General features: G+C 41.0%; 1 protein-coding gene across 2 annotated transcripts in view; it reads left to right on the top strand.

The window, feature by feature from the left end:
- The first annotated feature begins 8,085 nt into the window (after positions 1 to 8,085).
- The window catches only part of LOC118104493 (cell migration inducing hyaluronidase 1), a 153,497-nt gene continuing 137,443 nt past the window's right edge, over positions 8,086 to 24,139 (top strand). Inside the window, exon 1 of one of the 2 annotated variants that reach the window (XM_035151408.2) lies at positions 8,086 to 8,220. The gene's annotated coding sequence lies outside the window, so the exon portion shown is untranslated. Of the gene's footprint in view, positions 8,221 to 8,321; positions 9,009 to 24,139 lie in introns of those variants that run through there. The other variant, XM_047339341.1, reaches the window with a different exon arrangement.

The raw sequence follows: 24,139 nt of genomic DNA on the forward strand, positions 1-24,139 counted from the left end.
GCACCACATCCACAACATGTCTGCCAGACAAATCTCCCTCTCCATCCTGTCACGGAAACCAAAGGTTCGGAGCTAAATATTATGAGAAGCAACACGAAAAGTTCTCGCAGCCAGTTACAGTCACACATTCACACTTACAACAGTTTCCTCTGTTTCCCCCTCACATAGCAGCTAAAATTCACTTTAATGCTACACTGAGCTTTCAAGGCTTTACTCTCACTCACTCATTCTATGGCAGCAGACACAAACTGAGGGAGATCTCTCTTTGACTCATGACCCCAAATGAGAATGAGAATAATCAACCTGGAGAAGTGTGGAAGTTGTTTTATTTTATTCAATAAAATCAAATTTGTGTTGGAGGGAAATATGACACACAACACCATGGAAGCTGACTCAATGAGTTTGGGTGGTGGAGGATACTTTAAACAGCACTGGCATGAACATTTGTACATATAGTTTCAGGTTACATAATGTGTGTGTTCACCAGCATGAAGACGAAACCAAGAAAGAGGATGATTGAGACATTGAAGTTGATATTTCTAGATGAGTATCGTGCACTGTAAAAATGAGTGTCATTTCTGTTATAGGTCAAAATTATTTTATTGGCTTTTTCAGTCTTAAATATTCTGTGACAGATACCGTGTCGTATTACTATAACTGGCAGTAATAGTTTGACATGTTATATTGTTTGGGTTGGAATGTGTAACGTGATTGTTTATTGTCCTATTGCTAATGGCAGAAAACATAATGAGCTGCTATCCCAACACCACTATTGTAATTATAGTTATTAAGCAGCAGGTTTGGGAGATCACATTTGTAGGTGCTTATAAACTGAGCTTTGTATGAGAGGATTTTTCATGTGGCATTTGGCTATGTCCCCTTCCCCCATTGTTTTTGGCAGTGGGTCAGTATCTGTGACTTTACACTTCTTTTGTCAGTACTTTTAGTCCAGACAGGATCAGTACACATTAAACAATAATACCCTCTCCACTGGGTGTGTCTGTCACCCACTGGTGGTGACAAGCAAAGATTTAATCTCTGTAATGCTATGATGAATGAGGCGTCCATTAAGAAAATCCTGACCTTGTTATTTAGAATATTTCAGGCTGCATGTTTCTATTTTATAACTGAAGGACCAATATATGAGCAGTGATAAAATCAAACAAACAGTCTTGTCAATACACTATTTACATTTCAACACTGCAGCCTCTGAAATAAACGCTGGGCCTCAAGCCAGCTGGTGTAATTCTGTGATTGATTGTTGTGCTTTTATTTTGAAAGGGCCTTTAATACTAGGTTCGCTAAGTGCTGATTTTTTTTTGTGGCAAATTGACTGCTTGAGTTCAGGAAACACGTGATTTACATCCTCTGATGTGTGTGCCAGTTATTTCTTCTTTATGTGTTTGAGTGCTTTGTGTAGAAACACAGAAACTAGCTAGCTAATGGAGCTGCAGCAATTACATGGTCATGGCTGTAGTGTACCAGGTAGGCTGTATGACTGCATATCTAGTACTTTAAAATAACTCTTAAATCCAGGGAGTGTGGAATTCTTTTACACACAGTGATGTCATGTCACTGGTTACGTGTCACATATTCTACAGAGATACAGAACCATGGATGGATGGCTCACAAATCCTTGGATTCAACATTGTAGACTTTTTGGTTCTGTTAATTGTAGTGTGCATGAGATCAGATAAACACTTTTACGTGTTATTCTGGAGGGCGTGACAAAACAACATATTCTGTCTTTTGAGGAGCTTGTTGGGAGATAACAGATCAAATTTGTAATTTAATAGAAACAGATTTCTTTTTTTCGTGACATGTTTTCAAGTTCAGAGTCAGCACTTTAGTTCAATGTGCTGGATTACAGTGTAAAAACAAACAATGTGACTGTCTGAATATATATGTACTGCATTTTAAAATGACTTAAACTTTTCAGCATTTTCTCCAGTCTAAGGCCAGCTGTGTAGTCCAGATTGATGGTGAACATGGGTGGATGTGTTTGTGCATAGACCCATGGCCTCACACCAGTAAACAGAAGCAAAGGGCGAAGTACATTTATTATATTATCAGTTTATCTATGAAGGCCAGTGGTCACCAACCCGTCGATCGCGGTCGCCACTGTCCATCCCCACTCGGGACCCACTGGCTGCGGTGCATCACAGATCAGCTGTGTGCCGTTTGTCCGCTAATGTTACTGCTACCATTTGTGCAATTGTGGTCCCAGAAGACATTGTTATATGCGAAAAATGGCTGATCTCATATAAAAAATACATATTGGTGCCAAATAAAGGTGATACCTCACTGCAGGACCAACTCTTTAAAAAAACAGATAGTTCATAGACTAGAAAAAACACCAGTTTATGAAAGCAGGATGATCTGAAGTGACATGAAAACTTTTTCTGCTAACACCCATCCAAACGATCTATTTGATTTCACTGTTGTATGATGACAGAGGAAAAGTGCCAGGAGCAAAGGAAGTCCAATTTCATGCAAATCAGCTTGGCATGTGTGGCCTTTCTAACACTTTATGAACAGTGTCCGTGGCATGGAGGCACAGGCTCCAGGAGCACACTTTCATTTGGGAGATCTGCAGTGAGACCTAACTTTCGGAAGCTACTTTTATATATATATATAACAACTGACCAAGTACAGTACCTTGAGAATATGCACAGTGGGGTTCACTGTAAGTTATGTAATACTATAATAGTTCATTTACAGCCACTTTTGAGCTGTCGAGACGTTTGAATGATTGCCGATATTGGCACGGACCAATCAGAGAAAAGCCAACTGCAGCACCTGTGATATTGGCATCAAGAATGAAGAGTCTAAATGGGGGCAGGGGTTTGGAGGTTTGCTTCTGTTATTCTCAGTAATTAGACTTTCTATCAAAATTGCTCACCTCACATCCATACCAGTAAATTAATTTTAAATGCAATGAAATGTCACACACAAGGACAGAATACAGAGTATTAACAAGTGGAAGTAGCAGATCAAAGTAATTCAGGGCCTGAGTGCAGACTATACCACTGGGTCCTCTGTCCATTTTCACTTTCAATAGAAAGGCACTTAGTAGCCTGTGCACACAATATACTAACAATTACAAATATGCAATTATCATCTTTAGTATTCAGTTGCATTACTAGAATCAATTAGAAGTAGCAGAATACTCATACCAACAAAAATGGACACTGCATTAACCAGAAGTCCTTTCAACAGACAACAAAATGGAATACAGCCAAGTCAAGTTACACATACTTGTTGCCTGACAGCCATAGCTGTAGGCTTTAAGGCTGGGGATATACTGCCTGCCTAAAGTGTGTGTGGCATGAATGTCTTGGTTTTCATTTTGGTGCCTATGTTAACGGGTTAAGAGCGGAAGTGACATTTTTTCATGCATGATGCAAAAAAAAAAAACGTTGCAGCAAAAAGACCAGGAAAAGTGCTGTTAATAGTCATATTTACATCACACCAGCAACATAACATAAACTGACACCTTTTACCATAACTGCAATATACCATATAGTTTCTATGGTAAAGACACACAGTTTTCCAAGGCTCCCTCTCTCTATGCCCATGAGTTAAAAAATAATCACATGACTGTTTTCAAGTTATATCTCTTCAGTCTATGGACCGCTGATCAACTATGAATGATCATCATTATTATTAATTTCCATTATCAAAGGCAAACTCAATGTAGAAAGATAGCTCTGGCAATAGCAGTGCCGCAGCAGACACTTTAGAAGTGTGGACACGTGTGTAAGCTGCAGCAGTTCAGCAAACTGGTGAGCATGCACATGCAACGCAGGCAGTGTGTCCCCCATAAAATAAACATTGCATCATTGCAAGTGCAGTCAAACAAAAAACGCACACGGACACAGACTGCATTTTCAGATGGTTTCACAGCTACATGGGCATGATAGCGTCTATGGTCGCTGTGGTGCCACTCAGACTGTCACATATGCAAGAATTTCAGGGCTGGACTCACTGGCTGCAGGCATCATGTCACCTCCACAGGAAGCTGATAATACCTTCCTGCAGGTTTGTTCCTTTACCATGGAGGTAACCTGGTTTTCTACATCAGGGCTCTCCTATAAAGAATGTGTCTCTTGTCAAAGTGGTGTCCACAGATGCCTCCCTGAGAGAGTGGAGGTTAGCTAATGTTCAGATGTTGAGAGGAGTCTGGATATTGGCACAATGTCAAATTCACATCAACCAACTGGAGCTAGCAACTTTCTTGGCGTTTACGACATGAACATGCAGAGGGGAACTCACTTACTCACTCTCCCTGTTGAAGGTGTCTCTCTGTTGCTGTGGTGCAGTGTTCACTTCCTGTCTTTTAGAGCCACCTATCATGGGGAACCCCATGCCTTAAGTAAGAGACAGTCATGACACACACATGTGCAGCAACTAGGATTGCACAATATTAAGAAAAACCTTTCAATGATGTGAATTTCTTTAATTTATTATCTAAGGTAGCACAGCTCCATCTGACATCTGAAATATATGAGTGTGAATGCGTCGCAAATTTATCGCAGTTCAACCAGTGTTTTGCGATATGTATACCGCGCATGTTGATATCGCGATGATTATACATTTTCTCTTTATATCGTGCAGCCCTAGCAACAACCCTCTCTCTTTAAATTGCACTGTTTGGGTAGACATATTTCCAGCAGTGTGTTCCAAGTGGAAGAGTCCAAGTATGGTAGAGTGGGAGGGGTGTTTTCTTTTTGGGAAATAGGCTGTAAAAGCGGCCTTTTAAAAAAGCAGATGGCATTAAAATAGCTGGAAATGTATTTCTAGAAGATTACCTATTGTATTAAAATATTGCTGTCCTTGTGAATGATTTGCAGGAAGTAATTGATAGCTGTATAAATGGCCTTTTATATTTTACTATTTCTGGGAAAATAGTCTAGGTATAGTGTTTCGTTTTTTTCCAAATTTTGGCAAAAATGTTTTTACTGTAAATACATGCATGGGACTACACTGCTGAAAATAAACACCACTTGGACTGCTGAACTTCGTCTGCAACCTTTCTTTCAAGTGTCCGGCTACTCGACCAACCCTCACACCACCCATGTTCCACCCATGACCTTCTCAACAGAGAAGGGACTGGATGGTGCATCCACTAGTGTTGGAACAAATTGTTTGATCAGGGCAGAAGTTGCTCTACTTGCCTCCAGGGCAAAAAAACCCGTAATTCCTTTCTATGACAGATCACAACACGCCTCTGAGGATAGATGCAATACTACACTTGTGGCCCAATAAGCCCCTGTTTATAATCCCCTCAGTGGAGTTGATACCGCCTGTTCTGGAGAGGGTGCGCTGGCACGGTTTATCCCTGATCATGGTTGCTCTCTGTTAGCTGGTGAAGACATGGTATACTGAGAGACATGGGCAAGAAAACTTCAGTGGTATTGTTTAAAGGGTTATTCTTGAAATATATCTCTGCTGCAGCTAGTTGGTTATCACCAAACACACTAACGTTTGGACGAGACAGGCCATGAACTACATACTTGTACTGAATGAATTGAGCTGAGGGGAACACCTTATTACCATTCTGTGCAGCTGGGGTCAGTGAAGAGGAATCAAACTGAAGGAATACCGTGTTGATGGATGTATATATGCACAGACAGGGCCTCACAAACACTGACACGGGTCATATGCCTTTAAGACTGAATAGAGATGTCTTTGGTCAGTCCACATGGGTGCACAATATACCATATTTGAACAGTTTAACCCAGGGCTGGACTGGGACAAAATAATCAGTCCCTGCATCCTAACATCTTTGCAGTCCACTTACTAGGATGGCCCCTTGCCATGAGGACGTTGAGAACTAGGTGTAGAGCTTTTAGTAAAATGCCAAAGTATCCTGTAGAATAGACAGACATTTGAACAGCATCAGCCACAACTAAGTTCAATGTGTGTGCCCAATGTGGCACAAACAGAGCTCTTGGATTAATTTCCAGGAGTCTGACTTGGACACCTTTGTTTGAGCCTCTCGTGTTTGACCCACCGTCATAGGCCTGTCCTCTACAGTCCTCAAAAGGAATGTTAAAGGGATAGTTCACAGAAAAATGAAAATTCAAGCATTATTTACTCACCACTATGCCGATGGAGGGTTGGGTAAACTGTTTGAGTCCACAAAATGCTTAAGGAGTCTCAGGGGTAAACAGTGTTGCAGCCAAATCCAAAACAATTGAAGTAAATGGTGACCACTTCTTCAAAAAATGAAGAAATACAACATTAACCTTCAGCATTGGAAATGTTGCTTATTGAGCTCAGGACCTAGTCAATGCAATTACAGAAAACCTTGTTTGTCAATGTCAACTCAATGAAAGTCAACAAAATCAATAATGTGATGATGAGGAAAATTACAAACAGCAATCACGATGACAAAGTAAATGCAAAAATCTTCAGCAACTGAAGAGAACTCAACATTGTTCCCACTGTGAAACAGGTCTGAGAGAAGCTTCAGAACTTAAATATGATTACAAAAGAAACAAAGGCCGCAACTAACCAGCGAGTTGTACGGCGGACTACATGACACGAAGAACTCAACTACTTCATTGTTGGAAGACATGGTGGAAGAGAAGAAAATTCTATTGGTTGATCAAATCAGATCACATTTGGTACAAAATGATAAAATAATAATGTTGCAATAAGACAAAACATAAAGGTTTTTTTAAACATTTATTTCAAATGAAGCTGCAGTGTGTTTTCCCCTGTGAACACCAGCAGCCCTCATCCCATGTCTCCTGGGCGTACACTATAGGTATAGATTATTTGCCTCGTTAGGAAAATGTGTTCTTCTACTTCAAATAGTGTTTGTGCAATTAATTACTGAGTTGATTTTAGTTTTGAACTTAGGGGAAAAGAGATGCGGACTTCCTCAACATGCTAAGGGCGATGCAAACCGGGCCCTCCAGCAGCGAGTACAGGCGCACTGGGACCTGCATGCAGGTGCTGTTGGAGAGCCAGGATGAGGAAGGAGACATTTAGAGACAGTAAGTGTCCTTTCCTCTGTCTAAGGCATGAGAAACCAGGGAGGATTTCAGCAAGGGTTTATTTCTGTACTTTGCCAGTTTGCCCATGTTGCTGAGCCAAAAGAGCCCTGCTGCCCAACCACATGACTGAGGCCCCCCCACCTCAACTTTTTAAACCTGGTATTCTGCACATTGAAGTAGTTCTAAAGTTGCATCTTTAATCTTTTAAACTTAGCCTTGCAGTAAGTTATTCATCAAGGAGAGGGTGGATGAGCTGTCAGCTTCACGCTACTATGGATTGAGCTATAAAAGAGGTTGGTGTCATAAACCTTGCACATGGTCAGATTTTTCTGTGACCATTAAGTGGCTTCCCATTCATTTAGATGGGGGCCTGGTCCTATCCTGAAATAAGTGCTGGGGGCATTGATGAGACGACTACTGAGTGGAGAGAGACTTGCCTGTAAGGAATTTGCATGATTGGCTGAAAGGTGACACCATTGTCATGAACTGGCATTATGAAGTAAAAGTTGACATGGAAAGTAGAAGTTACAGACAAATGACCATGTCTTGCTGATAAGGGCATTGTGTTAGCAATCCTGAAGCACAGTAACACTTCATGTGTTTTAGCTTAGATTTTGTGTATATTCTAGAAGATTATTGAACTTGACAGGCCGACAAAAAAACAAACAGATAGATATTCACCATGTACCTGTCATAAGTGTATTATATTTTTTTCTTGACAGTGTGGACAGAGCTTTTATATGGATATTAGGAGAAGCTGCAGCTGACAGAACGATTTATGAATAAAATGGTGTAGATAAAGAGGTGTTATGCACTTATTTTTCTTCCTCTTCGTTTATTTTTCAATCACTATCATATTCATCATTTTCTGACATATCCTGTGTTTGTATATTCTGTGATTGTCTTGTCATTCGTCAATGTTTTATTCAAGCTCAGTATTTGTACAATCCTGCCAACACCCTCGCAAATATGCAAGTTTCCAAAGAATCGCGGAATAAGGAATACCCCCTCCAAAACTGTCACACGCGCAGTGGGCGTGTCTTTCCTCCGGCTGGAGTAAATAGAGGCGGCGCAGCACCGTGCGCTCCGGACACGCCGCCTCTCAGCGCTCTGACACCGGCTGCCACATGAGCAGCGCTCCGCTCCATCTCTGCACCGCTCCGAGCTGCACGTCTCCCGGGCTCCACGATTAGACACGGATTATACGATACAGGTCGGTGGGTCGCTGAGGACTCTTTTAACATCTTTTCAGGGGAGACAGCATGTGTGTGTGTGTGTGTGTGTGTGTGTGTGTGTGTGTGTGTGTGTGTGTGTGTGTGTGTGTGTGTGTGTGTGTGTGTGTGTTGATGTTGTGGTGCATCCAGAGAGGCTACTTCGGGGCATGGTTTTGTGGCTGCGAGCTACAGGTGTGCTGGGAAAGCTCCGTGGGTAAATGCAGTCTGTGCGGGTAACGCGTGCTGCCCGGGGGGAAGCGCACTTTACGGGCATGTCACAGCAGACGGTCCCGGTCCGAGCTGGACTGTTTAACGTCCTGCCACGACTTCAGGGGCAAAGGTAAGTGGACTCCCGGTCAGTGCGCGCTCTCACCGTCCTCTCGCCGTGCGTGCAGCCAGACACTGAAATGCCAAAATAAGCCCATGACAACAAATAAAGTGTCCATGACGATAGGGTGGCAGTGCTGCTATGATTTGGTTTTACCTCAAGATGCTGCCAGAACACTGCTTGTTATTCTCGGGCAGAGATAAGACACATTTACAGGCGCACGGAGCTCAATCACCACTTGAGCGTGAGAGGTTGTTATCTTCAGACAACGATGGGAGAATTCCCGAGGAAAACACATGTTGAGATGTGCGTGTGCTCCAGGTGTCCCCAGATCAGCGGTCAGTTAGCGCAGAGCAGCGGGCTGCAGGTTGTCCTCCGCTGCGCTCTGTTCGGTGGTTCGGCTGACATTCGCCTCCAGAGGAAACAAGTGCACTGGGCTCTCCAGTCTACTTCCAACAGGTCAGTGGACCGTTTTCCTCCCTAACGTGTGCACGTGTTTATCACCGGTGTAGTCTGTGCAGATCGGTGTAGCCAGAATTTTATAAATACTGAGGTGAAGTGTCCTAAGTCCCTCATTGCACCCCATCCCTAAACCTTTTGTTAGAATAGAGTTTCATTTTAGATATTAGACCATTGTGCAGAAATGTAAATCCAGTGGTGATATTGGCCGATTTATATTTTTAGATTTGCAGTCAAATTGAGCCAATTTCACCATGAAAAACGCTCAATATTGATTTGTATTTCTCTAATTTGAAGATAACTCCTTACATTTAAATTGTAGCTGCATTAGACTAGGTGTTTCAGGTAGTTATAATATACACAGTATTAATGTTTAATTTAGTTCCATGCAAGTCCTCTGTGCCACTTTAAAGTAAAATATAAATGTCATACTAATGTCTGAAAAAGATTTGCACAATATTAAGCAGTCTCCATGTCTGTATTACTCACTGTGGTGTTCTGACAATGATTGTTACAGTTCTTTGGTTGTGGCACCTTTTAAACATACTCCTTATGTCTTCATTTGCAATGGAACTCAACCATGGTTAAGGCAGCTGTTTGGTGACTGTGTGCTTGTGATTGGAAATTGTGGGGATTAAGTGGAATCTGTGGCTGACTGCTTTCTCCCCCTGCTCCCTTAACACCTTTAGTGTCCCCCAGAGAGGATGAGGAGGAGAGTAGGGCTGTAACAAAGCACAAGAGCAGGCTGGGGATGAGTGGCAGTGACGATAATGATGAAGAGGAGGAGGAAGAGGAGGATGGCATTGTTTTGGAGCAGAATTGTGTCTGAGGGACCTGCCCCGTAAAAAAACAAAAGTTACGCAACCAGTTGACACCAAAATAAGACTCAGCACTCGAAATAACAGGGTTGTCAGTGTGAGTTGTCAGAGGCTTTTGATGATGAAAACAGAGAATAATGGAGGTGTGGAAAATCTTGAAAATTAACCAGCTGAGAGAGAGCTGCCTCCCAGGGTGTGAAGCTGGAGTGGAGATTACCAAGGGGCTGTGTAGTGGCATTTCATTTCATCTACAGCTGACTTGCAAATGTACAAGCTGCTGCAAGAACTGTTTTGTATGTGTGTGAGTGTGACTGTTACACTGTGTGTGTGTGTGTGTGTGTGTGTGTGTGTGTGTGTGTGTGTGTGTGTGTGTGTGTGCGTGTGCAAGTCAGCGTCTGAGAGATTCCTTTCCTTATAATAGGTTTGCATCACATATGAATCTGCACCTGCTCTGATGTGTCTGATCTGCTGCAACTGGTCTGAGTTCAGCTGCTGTACAGACTCCGTCTTAAGAAGGACTGCAACATTTCACTACTTTAAAAACAAAGCTGACCTGCTGTGAGCAATGTATCAACTGCATCTCAGCAATAAGGTTTATAACAGACAGTTATGAAGGAAACATAAGTGTGACTGTACTAATTTCGATTAATATAATGAAGAAATTAGGTAAATTCACTTATCAGGCAAGTTACAAATATATTGACACTGAACATATCAGAGCTCAGACAAGATATCCTTCCCCTAAACTTAACCAAAGTACTTTTGTTGCTTATACCACTAACTGTACTCTGGATGTGGACAATCTGTGACAGTTTGAATACCCATCTACCCAAACTACCTCACATTTATAAATAAGTGTTTAATCTATGAAATTGCCTCAACCTAAATGCAGTCTTCCCTTCACACGTCATCTGGCTGATCTGTCACAAAGACAACTGTGGGACATAAAGAAACATTCACACATGATCTTACAGTCCTTTGTGGCCAAAGTAGTGTAGATTTAAAGTGATAATGTGTGTGTGTGTGTGTGTGTGTGTGTGTGTGTGTGTGTGTGTGTGTGTGTGTGTGTGTGCGCGCGCTCTGGATACAGATTGATAGAACTACATGATCCAGTTTAATCCAGTGTATGAAACATTCGTTTCTCTAAACACTGATGGTAATAGACATCCCAAACCCACCGCAAGTTATTGTGGAGGCCACAACATTTTGTGTTTCGGAATCTTTTTCATTTGGCACGAGCAAAGCTGCAGTTGAATTAATTTGAATGCATTTGCCACTAATTAAGACCTGATGTTAGGCTGTTAGAGATGCATCGTGAGCATGTCTGGCAGGAATGGAGCACAACGAGAGTTGTTGCTGAACCTGAAATAGTGTCTGAAGACAACCTGGGACTGCAGTTACACGCAGTTGTATTCCTGCAAGAAGGAAGGAAGGCTACCTGAAAATATCAGTAAACTAATTCTGCCCAAACTTCAGCTCAAACTATGGCATGAGTGAGAAGCCGTTGTGAATCCCCCTGAGTGCTGGCTGCACAGGACGTGGTTCTGCTTCTTGTTTGTATGGAAGGAGAACTGTGTAGTTACTATGAGCTCTGAAGATTACAATGGTGCAACCTGTAAAAATGCTTAATCTTCAAAATCATCTTTTTACATAAACAGTAATCAAGTGACAATGTCCAAGAATTTCCCCCAAAAGAAAATACTCACATAACATATGCATGCGTTTGCATAGGCATGCAATATAACACTTTGAGACCACATGAAGACATTGTTGTTTAGTTATTAGTGAAGGAAATAACTTTTTTCTTTCTAATTACTACATATAGTAAAGAAAGTATTCACATATATATAATCTGGCAACAACTTTAATGCATTTGATTAAGTCAAGACTTCTAAGGAACCTCTACACTTTCTAAAATCCAAAGACATCCTGAACCCTTTGGCCTCTCCCGTGTCATGTCTTGAAATCATTCCTTTTGCAATGTGAGGAACGTAACACTCTGGGCACAGAAATAAACCTCTGCTTTCCAGTACAGGCTGGAGTTTCCACACACACATCCACACATACAGTCAAAGGGAAGAACTATCAGAGAGCTGCCACTGTGCATGATTGGGCCGGCAGCCAAAGGCCACAGTTTACTTGAGGAAATCATCAGTTCTCTTGCTTCATTTGAAAGAGGGAAATTTCTTTTCCCTCCAGTCAGGCCTGTCGTCTGCTCTCTGCTCTGGAGAATCATAGATCCATATTTGTAGATGAGGTTGCACAGATGGAATCTAGAAATCTTTTTTCATTAATATCTTTGACCCCTTAATGAGCTGTGAAATTGTTTAGAGCTCTTGCTTTCCTGCCTGAACTTGCATCCCTGCAACAGAAGTGGCAAGACCTAACTTCACCCCACAAAAATGTTCCTAATTGATGAAATAAAATAGCCATGACAGGCCTGCGTGGATAACTGGGTGTAAATAGATTCCAGGCCCAGCCCTGGCACCTCAACACACAGCTGCTCACGCTTTGTGTGCAAGTCTGTTATTTTTGTCGACTGATGGGATCCACAAAAAAACCCCAGACAGACCTCCACCTCTACCTGCATGTCCACACGCTACCGCAGCAGCTTAAACTTTAACCACAGCAGCTGCCTAAAATCTGACATTAAAGTCACACAATGCAGCCACATGGTCCAGGCCATGTTTGGTTTGGATCCCAAGAGTCTAATTTAGATCAAAGCACTGAGAAGCGGGGTGTAGTGTGGCATACACCCAAAGGAATTCTTGTTTACCCACATTTTGGTTGGCAGGAACTGGATTTACCACCTTTGCAGGCAAAGAAAAGACCCCTGACAGATATAAATAGCACACATGTTGTCAGCACATTGCTAAATGGACAAAAGCTGACAAGTAGATGACGTTGTAGAACTCAGCACAGGAAAAAAAGGTCACAAACAAGCACCTTTTCGCATGTAAATGCAGCTTATATTTTTAGGTATGTTTGTTCTATACTGTCTTTGTCATAAACTAGGCTGGGTTAGTTAATGCACAGTAAATGAGTTTGACCTACTGTGTGCGTGTGTGTGTGTGTGTGTGTGTGTGTGTGTGTGTGTGTGTGTGTGTGTGTGTGTGTGTGTTTAGGACTCTTGTTATTGAGGGTGCCATATTTCCCTCAATCAATGACATCAAACTTTATTTGTGTTGCAGTTATTCCAAAACAAAATTTGTTTGGATCCAACCTTTGTGAATCCAAGCTCATGCACCTACTAAGCCTACAGGCTGTGAGTCTGATACTCAATAGTCAGACATTCAATGAGTGAGGAGTACATTTTTCAGGGGGGAAATTGTTAATTAAGTTCTGAAAAAAAATCTTTACTTCCAACACTTATGAAGCTGTTGTAGCTTCAGGTGTGAGTGTGAAGCTGCTGCAGGGCCTTTATGCAACTGGCCAAGAATGTCTCAGAAGTGATTAGTAGTTTTTAAGCGGAATCAGAGCAGGCACGAAGCTGTCAACAGAGATAAAGGAGCATGTCTGTTCTCTCCAAACAGCAGATCTCAACACGATACCACTGCACTGACCCTGTATTAATGCCTAACACACACACACACACACACACACACACACACACACACACACACACACACACACACACACACACACACACACACACACACACACACACACAGTGTTGAACGCTTGTAGATTGAGGGGTATGGAATATTTTTTGTCTGCTGTAGAAAACTCTCCCCACATCATCCTTGAGCGTGAATACAAAAAAATCTTGAGTTTGACTGTCACTGCTAAATTGGGTTCAATTTATCCAAATCATAGAAAAACACATTTTCTTTCTAACCTCTGATGGAACTGCTTTTATCCCGGTTTGATCCCTCACCTCCTCCCATCCACATGTTGTTGTTAAATCCTTGGGCAGGACTCCAAACCTCAAATCATTCCCCACGGTCAGGCCGGCACCTTGCACGATAGCGCACGGCCATCACTGTGTGAGTGTGCATGTGAATTCAGCTATTTATGTACCACAAGAGGTAAGTGAAAACAACTGAACTGCTGAACATTGATCTGAGCCTTAAACCATTTTCATGCCTGTTATGTTCTTTGTTTTGCTTTTACATGCTGTATTTACTGTCTCGTTATTTGGTTTGCTACAGTGGAAAATAACATGGAGACAGCATTTTGGCATTTTTAACACTATCAGACACTACAACTACCCAGTGAAACTGTTGAGGTGGAGCAGCAGCTCCTCTAGGCAGGGTGAGGCAAGTTTTACTGCAGTTTTTACACTCACCACGGAAGTTGTTAAATAAAATCTCATCCTCACCTTCATCACACTGCTCCACACACACACACACACACACACACACACACACACACACACACACACACACACACACACACACACACACACACACACACACACACGTAGGGAACCTGGGGTCATAGCACAGCTGGTGAGCTGCATATTCCTGCTTAAGTTCTAAATAATGTATAAGAGTAGTGATCCAAACAAGCATCCTCACAATGACCTCGACGTGACTGCAGTCAGCTCAGAACAGATGATGATATGTATGATGTTATTTTGCATTAACTTATCATTATGTAGTAAATGTTGATTGTACAATGTAGTGGGCTATTGCATAACAACACCATTAATAAATAGATTGCCTCTCTTTCACTTGGAAGACTTGAAAGAAAGAAAAAAGATGATACCACTTCTGTTTTCCCCGGTAGCATAAATGAGGGATTACTGTGGGCATTTTACCAGGTAGAAGAAAATCAGCCGTGTTGTCGGAGGTAATGAAGGGGAAGAGGGAGAGCGTAATAGAAAGTGAGATAAAACAAAAATGAACTTTGGATGGGTCTGACTTGGAGAGAGCTCTCAGGCTCAGAATTTACATTCAGTTTGCATTATGTCACCTGCTTACTTCTAAGAAAGTAGGGGTTTGCTCTGCCTTCATCACAGCACTGAAAACAGAAAGAGACCTACAGTAATACCACTTGGAAACACTTTAAAATAAGTTCACTAGTTACAAGACATTCCCTGATGTTACTCAAATGCTATATTCTTTTACACTGGCAGGTGTACATCTTTACTAGGAGATAAACCTTAACTAAAAGGATTTTTTACACTTCAGTTCTTCAGTTAATTCATAACATTTATGGGCCAGTCCATTAAAACTGTCTCAGACACTTTAAGCGGTATTCCAGTGAGTTTACAACACCTGCTAAAGTCTAGAGACAGATTTTTTAAAGGATTGTAATGAATGCAGGAGCAGACATTTTCTCTCAGGTATGGGTCACGTTTAGAAAAAACTGCATCCTACATTTCCCACAATGCAACTTCTTTTGTGAGCCTCTCTGTCTGGTATTACCCACATCTTTCATACTCCACATGTTAAACAGGCTTTCTATTACACATTTGTAGTTTAAATAACCTTGGTCATCATGACACCATCAGGGTAATTTTTCCTCCTTTCAGAGATACAGTAGCTATTATAAACGTGTTTTTACAGACCGAGCAATACTCACAGTGACAGGTAAAGCAAGCCAGTTGAATAAAATAAGTTGGGTGCTCCTTATAGAATGACAACATTTACAAAAACTGCTTTCATTCACAAAATCAAACAGAAAATAAGTGGCCTGTGGTTAAAGTTACCACAAGTCAGACCTCTGGGACTTCAGTGGAAGCCGCTGTGGTGGGTGTAAAAAATATAACTGGAATGTGGGCTTGTTAAAACACTTAAATTGCCAGATAGCTGCTGAAGTTATGTATGATTAAGTCAATGTTAAACTGCTTTCATACTCTCACTACCAGTATAATTATCTCCGGTCCAAAAATACATATCAGGGGAAGGCAGGCAGGACAGGGCTTACTGGAGCTACAGCATCCAGGAAGGATGACTGACAACCAGCAGGCAGATAAGAGATGATCATCAACTGCAGATTCACATGTTTCATTCAACACGCAGCACAACGGACACCCTACCATTACACAGCATGTCCACCCTTTGTATCAATGGATGAATATTAAAAAGAAGGTGCTGCCCATTGGGAGTGTGCGGTATGACATGCTATCTTGCATCCAGATGAGTGTGTGTGTGAGAGAGAGAAACTGACAAAGACATTTCTCTGCATTCTGAAAAGAATCCCTGTGGAAGGACTACAGGTTTGACAGCAGCTCATGGGCAGCACAGAAGAAACCTGTGAGAGAAAGAGAGAGAGACATGAATAAAAATTAGGAGAAAGAAATGCCATAAAATGGATGGAAATCCCAATGTCACTTTGCACATGTCAGATCAGAAAGCTGCAGAACTACAGCTGATACCAAGCTGCTGTCATATACATTCACATCCCTGCATCTCACATTGACGTTATTCTACCACTCACATTTGTCTCATATTCCTCTCAAGTACATAAATGAGGATTTTTGCATGAACAATGGATCATATGTCGATAGAATGGGTCTCCAGTTACAGTGATGTCTCTGAGGATTAACAGCCGTTACCATGATTCATGATCCATATTGTTGTTTGTACCAATGATTCAATTTGTTGTTGATGATGGAGTGTAAGAGAACATTTTGAGAATGACGTTGAATCATTACAAGAATAAAGCTGCAATATTATGAGGATAAAGTCGTACATTTAAAAGAAGGAAGTTGTAGTATTATGATAATGGCGTCATAATTTTAGGCTACATGTCATGTTAGAGGGGCTGACATCACAAGATTAGCTCGTCGGCTGTGTTAAAATGAGGGATGTGGAGAATCTTATTGAGTTATACTTAGTAGTATGGGTTTCACAAAAAACTAAATACTTTTGGCTAATCAGCACCATAATAACACATGTATCTGGACTTTGAAAAGATTGTGTAAGAAAGTGAAACTATTCGGAAAAAAGAACCATACAGACTTTTTTTCTCGTCTTGTACTTTATTTGTCTTTAAATTACGTTACGACTATTATTCTTTTAAATTTTTTCTCTTTCTACATTCAAGAGACCGAAAACCTGGTTTGTGAGAACACTGTGATCTTGTCCTTTGATTTTTGACTACCAAAAAACTAATCAGTCAATCTGGAAGTCCAAGTGACCATTTGTGCCAAATCTGAAGACATTCCCTCCAGCCAACCATGTTCAAAGGGGCCAGAAAGTGTTTTGGGAGTTCACTAGACATTTGACCTCCAAATTCTAATCAGTTCATCCTCACGGTTCCAGTGAATGTTTGTGCAAAATTCCCTCTGGGCCTTCCGGAGATATTGTGTTCACATGGCAAAGTGCTTCAGACACTAGCGTATGGCACTGTTTGACTTACAGGTGTCACAGAGCCAATGCAATGAGCACATAGCAGTGCAAAAGTGCAAAAATACCCTTTTTAGTCTATTTACACTATCATCCAGAGACACAGGAAGCAGTTAATAGCTGCTCCAAGAGTGAAAATGATTATTGATTTGGACAGACAGACAAGCAAAACTCATCATCTACTAATACTGCCTCTCTCTCTCCCTCTCCCCCTCTCTCTCTCTCTCTCTCTCTCTCTCTCTCTCTCTCTCTCTCTCTCTCTCTCTCTCTCTCTCTCTCTCTCTCTCACACACACACACACATTCAATGGTGTTATTTTGGTGAACCTCATGTTCCCTGCTCAAATACCCCCTTTCTCTGCATGTGGTTGCAGGAAATACCACGTCTGCTGTCACTTTACCCTTGATTATTCAGCATCTCCTTAACCAAAAGCATACAAGCACATGCACGTGCATACACACACATACAAATGTGGATAATGATGCTTGCCAGTCTAAATAGATCTTGGCACATTAGAAGCAAGGACCACTAAATATGCCGGACTGTGTATGTGTGTGAGTGTGTACTCATGTTTGTTGCCTCTTTTAGGTTGAACGTGTTGTCTGACATCCTGGTTAAGGTCAGGGGTCAGATGTGAATCATGGTTGGGTAATGGTTAGGCATGAATTGGTTAAGGCTAAGTTTACAGATAAGGTTATGGTTAGGCTTCAATTAATGGAAATCAATGCAAAGTCCTACTAATGATAGCTGCTCAAACCTGTGTGTGTGTGTGTGTGTGTGTGTGTGTGTGTGTGTGTGTGTGTGTGTGTGTGTGTGTGTGTGTGTGTGTGTGTGTGTGTGTGTGTGTGTGTGTGTGTGTGTGTGTGTGTGTGTCCTCCTAGGGTGAAAGGGACAATGGTTTGAGTGCAGTTAAAAAAAACACATACTCTTTGCTGTTAGTTTTCTATTGGATTGTGTTTTGCCTCAGCACAAATAGCAGGATTATTGTTGAAGCGTTGCTTTGAAGTGACGCCTCAAAACACACGTTGACAGATCAAAATTTTTAAAGTGTTTATTACTAAAATGGTTTTGCAACAAGACTCTGTAGACTCAGGGTGAGGGCATTTGCATTTGTCGATAGACAGTATGATGTCGCTTACATTTGACAGTAATCCATTGAAGTGAGAAGAGCATACGATTTTCTTTTCAAGTCCCTGTAGTGGATTGTAATTATCTTCTTTTTGTCTGATGGAGATATTTCCTCATTCGAAAGCCAATAGACAGCCATAGGATAATGGTCAACTCAGTGACAAGGTGCTGCCACTACTTCTCTACAAAAGGTTTTTGTCAATAAACTGATGGAGGCAAATGGAGGCCTCTACTCAGCCAGCCCATAATTCATCTGATGCCAAATCAATGGCTTTAATGAGGTGTATGCAGGTTGGCATTCATGGATATGTGTGCAAATTAATTGTGTGCATTTGTGTGTTGATAGTATTATAGAAGCTGGCTGCAACCCTGTTGTGTGTAAGAACTGAGACGGTGTGTATAAACAAGTTTGTCAGATACTTGGATGGAGGATGGAGGATGAAACTAATTCTCCATGTCATAGCCCATGGGTTCCAAAAGGATGAGACACAGAAAATGAAGTTATTAGAAATTATAGTAACCATTGCATTATTGTTCTCGTGTGCACTAAAGTGTGTGTGTGTATGTGTGTGTGTTAGTACATTGTGTGTGCAGCCTCTGCCTGCCTGATAACTGAAATCTCATTTTCCTACATGCCACTGTTCTGTTTGATAATGTTAATAGTCTTTTCTTTTTATTTATTTCTCGAAGGCTACATAGCCACTGTTGTTTTATAAGTTCAAATATTTTTATAAAGGAGTGTGTGTTGAAGTAAATGGGATTTATTGTTTAGTTTTTTGCCGTGGTATTGAATTGGGTATAGAGAATTGTGGAAATTCCATGGTATCAATATCAACACAACATTGTTGTTATCGTGACATCCCTAGTGTACAAACACGACAAAAAATAAAGCTAATTCTGTTTCTGTTAATAATACAACATAGTTTGATTATGTTTCTACCTTCTTAAGTGGCATTGATATGTTGAATGGTAAAATGTCAAATGTTTTTTTTGTAATTTTTTTTTCATTCACCCATTCACACAAATATTCATACAGTAAATCTCTATCACACATCACTCATACACTGCTGGAACAGCTGTCAGGGCCAATGTGGGGTTCACTACCTTGCCCAGCACACAGAATGGGGGAGACTGGGATCGACTGTTAGCTGACTTTAAATGACCACAGTGTCAAATGGCAGCCAGGGCCTTGATAAACTAAGGCCTGTTTTTAAACCATGCATATTTATTTTTGATCCCTAGTTTCTAATTATGAAAAATATTTTTGTTAGGCAACTCCCTGTTTTGTGATTTGCTCAAGTTTTAATTTGTATTAATGGGATCTTGTTGATCTTGATTATTAAGTATATTGTACATTTCCATCCCTCTATCCATCCATTATTTCCCCTTACCTGACGTTGGGTCGCGGTGACAACAGCATAGGTGGGTTTTCCAGACATCCCTCTCCCCAACACTTCCCGCAACACTTTCATATTCCTCCTGGGGTTCTCAGGGTGTTCTTAGGCCAGATGGGATATGTAATCCCACTAGTGAGTTCTAGGTCAACCCTGGGGACTCCTCTTACTTGGGCATGCCCGGAAAACCTCCAATAGAGGGCACCCAGGAGGCAACCTGATCATATGTCAGAACGTCATCAGCTGGCTGAGCTTATGTAGAGATTTCAGCTGCATGTATCTATAATCGCAGTCTCTCTTTTGCTACTCAAAGCTTGTGACCAAAGATGACATAGTACAACTGATAAATAGCACGATGGCATGGTGCAATGCCCTTGTCACTGGGGACGCTGCACCGATCCGCCTGTTCTTCACCTGCTCCATCCAAACCTCACTCGTGAGCAAGACCCCGAAATACTTGAACTCCTTCACTTGCATTTATTAAATCAGTACAACAACAGAATCTTGTCACACTTACAACCCTGCAGCTCTCACTTTATTGTTTAAAGCAGTATCACTGTTTTCAGATGTTTCTCATTGAATGTCTTCCAGTAGTCTTCCAAAAGACCTAGCTTAGACCTATCGATAAAAATAAGAACAGGAAAATAGTTGCAATAGGAATCAAGTGTCATTGGATTACGTAATTTGTTTTTAGGGTATTTGAGACTCTGGGTTTCAGTGGTTAAATTGGAACCAGGGCTTAGGTCTCCATCTTTAGGTCCAAATCCCATCATGCTTGTGCTCTGCTGCAGTTACAGGCTGAGGCTTTCTTGCATGAGATGGCTACTTGAACAGGACATTTCCAACAATAAAACAAAATCCTCTGTTTCCAGCCTGGTATGGTCTTAACTTCCTCCCCCGTGTCCTGTGGGATATTTCCATTTATGACCTATAACACTGCCACACACTCCCCTGCCCAGAAGAATCTAAAGGCAGTATAGATGGTTAGGATACAACATGCTAATGATGTCACTGTTATATAATTCAAAGTGTGTTTGAAAGTCAAACACACTTCCAATCCACAGCAGAGAACAGATAGGGACATTAACAGGCAGCTGAAGTGTCATATAAATCTGTCTCGTAGTAGATGTTACACTGGGTGAATGATTTGAGTTTAACAGCAGATAACAATCTATTGTGTCTATATTTATATATATGTGTATATATAAAATCAAGGTTGCCCGTCTTGTCCAAGTCTAGTGTTCATTGCAATGGTACTTATTTCTCAATTTCCAAATTGAAAAATGGCTGCCATGTAGAAGCAAAAACCCAGCTTAAATTTGCTCTCTGAAAAGGCTTGACATAAAAAAGAAAATGGGCAACACTAACAATGTAATATTCCATATTGCATGTCTCACCTTTGTAGGTACTTCTTCAGCCTGCTGAGGTTAATTTTGATGTTTATTATTTGCCTGCACACGTAATGCTCTGTAGTCTATTCTCAGCACCCACTTATCCTGCTCATGGTCTTGGGTGCTGACAGGTATCCATGCATGCATTGGGCAAGAGGCAGGGTACAGTCACAACTGGTCCTGATTTGGGTAATGAGGGTTTCTTGGGGAGGTGAGATTTTTATAAAAAAAGAATTTTACAGAAGTGACTTCAGATTCAGTCAATTGTCCTCACATGGGACATTTGCTGAATAATGAAACAGACTATGTATTACTTCTCACTATGTTGTAGGATCTTCAATCAAATGTCTAGATTGTTATGCAGAACACTATCCCCTGGATTCACATGTCCTGAGCTGTGACGGTGCTCTTGATAAAGGTGCTCTAAATGTATGGGGTTTATTTTTAAATATTAATGAGATGGAATCTTAACTTTCTTTTGCAAATGTTATATCCACTCAGGAGGGGAGAGGAGTTAGGGGTGATAGGAAGAGAGAGTAAGCATAGCAAGTATTAGCGATAACATCTTCTTGCTACAGTTTTTCATAATTTGGGTAATCTGGGACATTTTTTGCAATTTTGACTTCTGCTACTTATTCCAATAGATATGACACAGCTGCTAGTGTTCTTTGTGCCTGAAACCTTCGACAGGTCACTTTGTAATCTGGGACACTTGCTATATGCATCTCAACCTGAATATTACCAATTTTTAAAAAGCATTATGAAAAAGGGAAGCAAAGCTGAATAAGAAAATGTATATTATTCCTAAAATGTTTATTAATTAATATTTACGCATAAAGTCCTATTTGTTTTTATAAAGAACCCTAGCCTTAATAAAGAAACTATAAAATGAATATAACACATTCTATTAAAGGTGAATCACATAAAAAAGAAAATGTAATTCTATCAACAGCAAGCAAAAAGAACAGTAACAGATTATTCATTCAGTAATTCACCATTCTATTGGGTCTACTCCTTGCAGGTGAGAGACTCATCATTATCGATCTTCTCCACATGTTTGGTGAAACCAATGGCTGCAGACCACAGGACCGACTCTTCTGTGCTTTTTGGATCATCATTGTCCAAGACAGCTAACTCGTTATGTGCCAGTTAGCTGACCAGACAATCAGTTTAAACAGACAGGGACAGACTGTATTTACCATATCTGTCTGTTTATTTTACTGCAGGAAGTCCCTAAATGCATGTTTCCCCATTTAGAGAACTGAAACGACTGTCCCAGATTACCCAAAGCATGCTGGACCACAAAGTGGGATGAAAAAACCCTAAAACACATTTTCAACATCTCAATGCATATTTTGTTGCTTGAATACATCACAAATATAATTTGATAACAATTAGGATCCTTGTGTTATTTATGAAAGATTTATATCCTTAACATTTATCTTGTCAGAATCCTATGTTATTGACCGTGTCATGCAATTCCAAGGGATGGGCTTCCGACACTTGCTCCACCCCTTCTGTGACATCACCTCCATGAAGTCATGTTATTTCAGTCGGATGATATCCGTGGTAACCTGTAGTGAAAGTCCTGTTGACTTTGTTGGACCAGGAAATAAACAGACTGAAGTTTAGGTGTCCCAGATTACCCAAATTCACCCTGTATGTTCAGAACAGTGTGTAAATTAAGCTACTTGAAGCAATGACATATCACATATCCAAATTGGATAGATCAAAATCTAGAAGATAATTTTATACATGTTTGGTATTTACAGCTGGAATCAGGACCAAGGAAAAGTGCTGTGAAGTAGTATGCAATGTGGCAGGAGAAAGATTTATTTTATGATCCAGCTGATGAGGTTTCAGTCATGTCAAAGCTTAGCTGACATTCTATCAGGTTCATTCAAGCATGCTTGAATTTATTGGCCTTGTTGCCGACGTCTGGCTCTCTCCAAATGTTTTTGCCTTTTCTGCTCAAGTAGATGGATGTTTTGGCACAGGAACGCATGTTTTCTTGGGGAATTTCTGATGTTGCCCAGTGACACAACTGCAATCACAGTATAGCTGATATTCAGTGTGCTGTCCACTGACTCACTGACTTTACTTCTCTTTGTGAGGCTTACATGCTTAAACCTGAAGGAAAGCACGCTCTGCTGCACAAGACTTCCTGATAAACACTGAGCAGCATAACGGGTTTACAGTAGTTTAGTCAGCCCACTCATGTGAAATGGATTATTATGTAAATGAAGAATATGTTTGGTGTTGATATTTGGTGTATAAGCTCTGACCTGGTTGCACAAGGAAACAAAAAGCTCAGCACAGCAGGGAGTGTGGAGCGATGATAACATCATTCTGCGATGGAATGTAGACCAGAATGCTTCATCTGAAATGGTCGAGGGATCGTCGAAATTCTGAAACTCCTTCCTTCCCCCATTTTCTGTTGTCAGTTTAGTTGGGACTCCGACATTTTATTAAGAAATCAACAATATGCAATGATCGGCCTGGTCTGTGAGAGTGATGTACAGTATGTAGTCACCGCAAATAGTCACCTGTCTAAATAGTCTATATTTATATAGCGCTTTCCGAGTCTTGATGACCACTCCAAGTGTTTTACAGTACAGTTAATTGCCATTCACACACCCATTCAAGGTGAGTGACACTTCGGTATGCAGGTGGGGAAGACTGGGATTGCCGACCTTCTGGTTAAAGGACGACCGCTTTACCCCCTCAGCCACAGCCAGTCACACCAACAAATTCAATTGCTTCAATCAATACATCAAAAGTTGAGTTATGGTTTATTTGTCATTGATGCTGATTATATGTGTTGATCACTATTATTTGTACATTTATTATTTTGTATTTTTGTATGGTTTGACTTGCACAATAAACCCATCATTAGTCTGACTGGCACCTCTCTTCGGTCGTGATCTGGCTCGGAAGGCCAGTTCCTTATACAATAGGTTAGTCACCGTGCGGATTTGGCCATTTGGGATAGCTCTCCACAGGCATAAACATAAAATGACTATATAGCTTCAGAGCTTTTAAGTCGATGCTGGAACAATATGAATGGTGGCAAGTGGCAGTTAAGTTTTTATACCATTGAAT

The sequence above is a fragment of the Hippoglossus stenolepis genome, chromosome 1, assembly GCF_022539355.2.
Source record: "Hippoglossus stenolepis isolate QCI-W04-F060 chromosome 1, HSTE1.2, whole genome shotgun sequence".
Lineage (NCBI taxonomy): Eukaryota > Metazoa > Chordata > Actinopteri > Pleuronectiformes > Pleuronectidae > Hippoglossus > Hippoglossus stenolepis.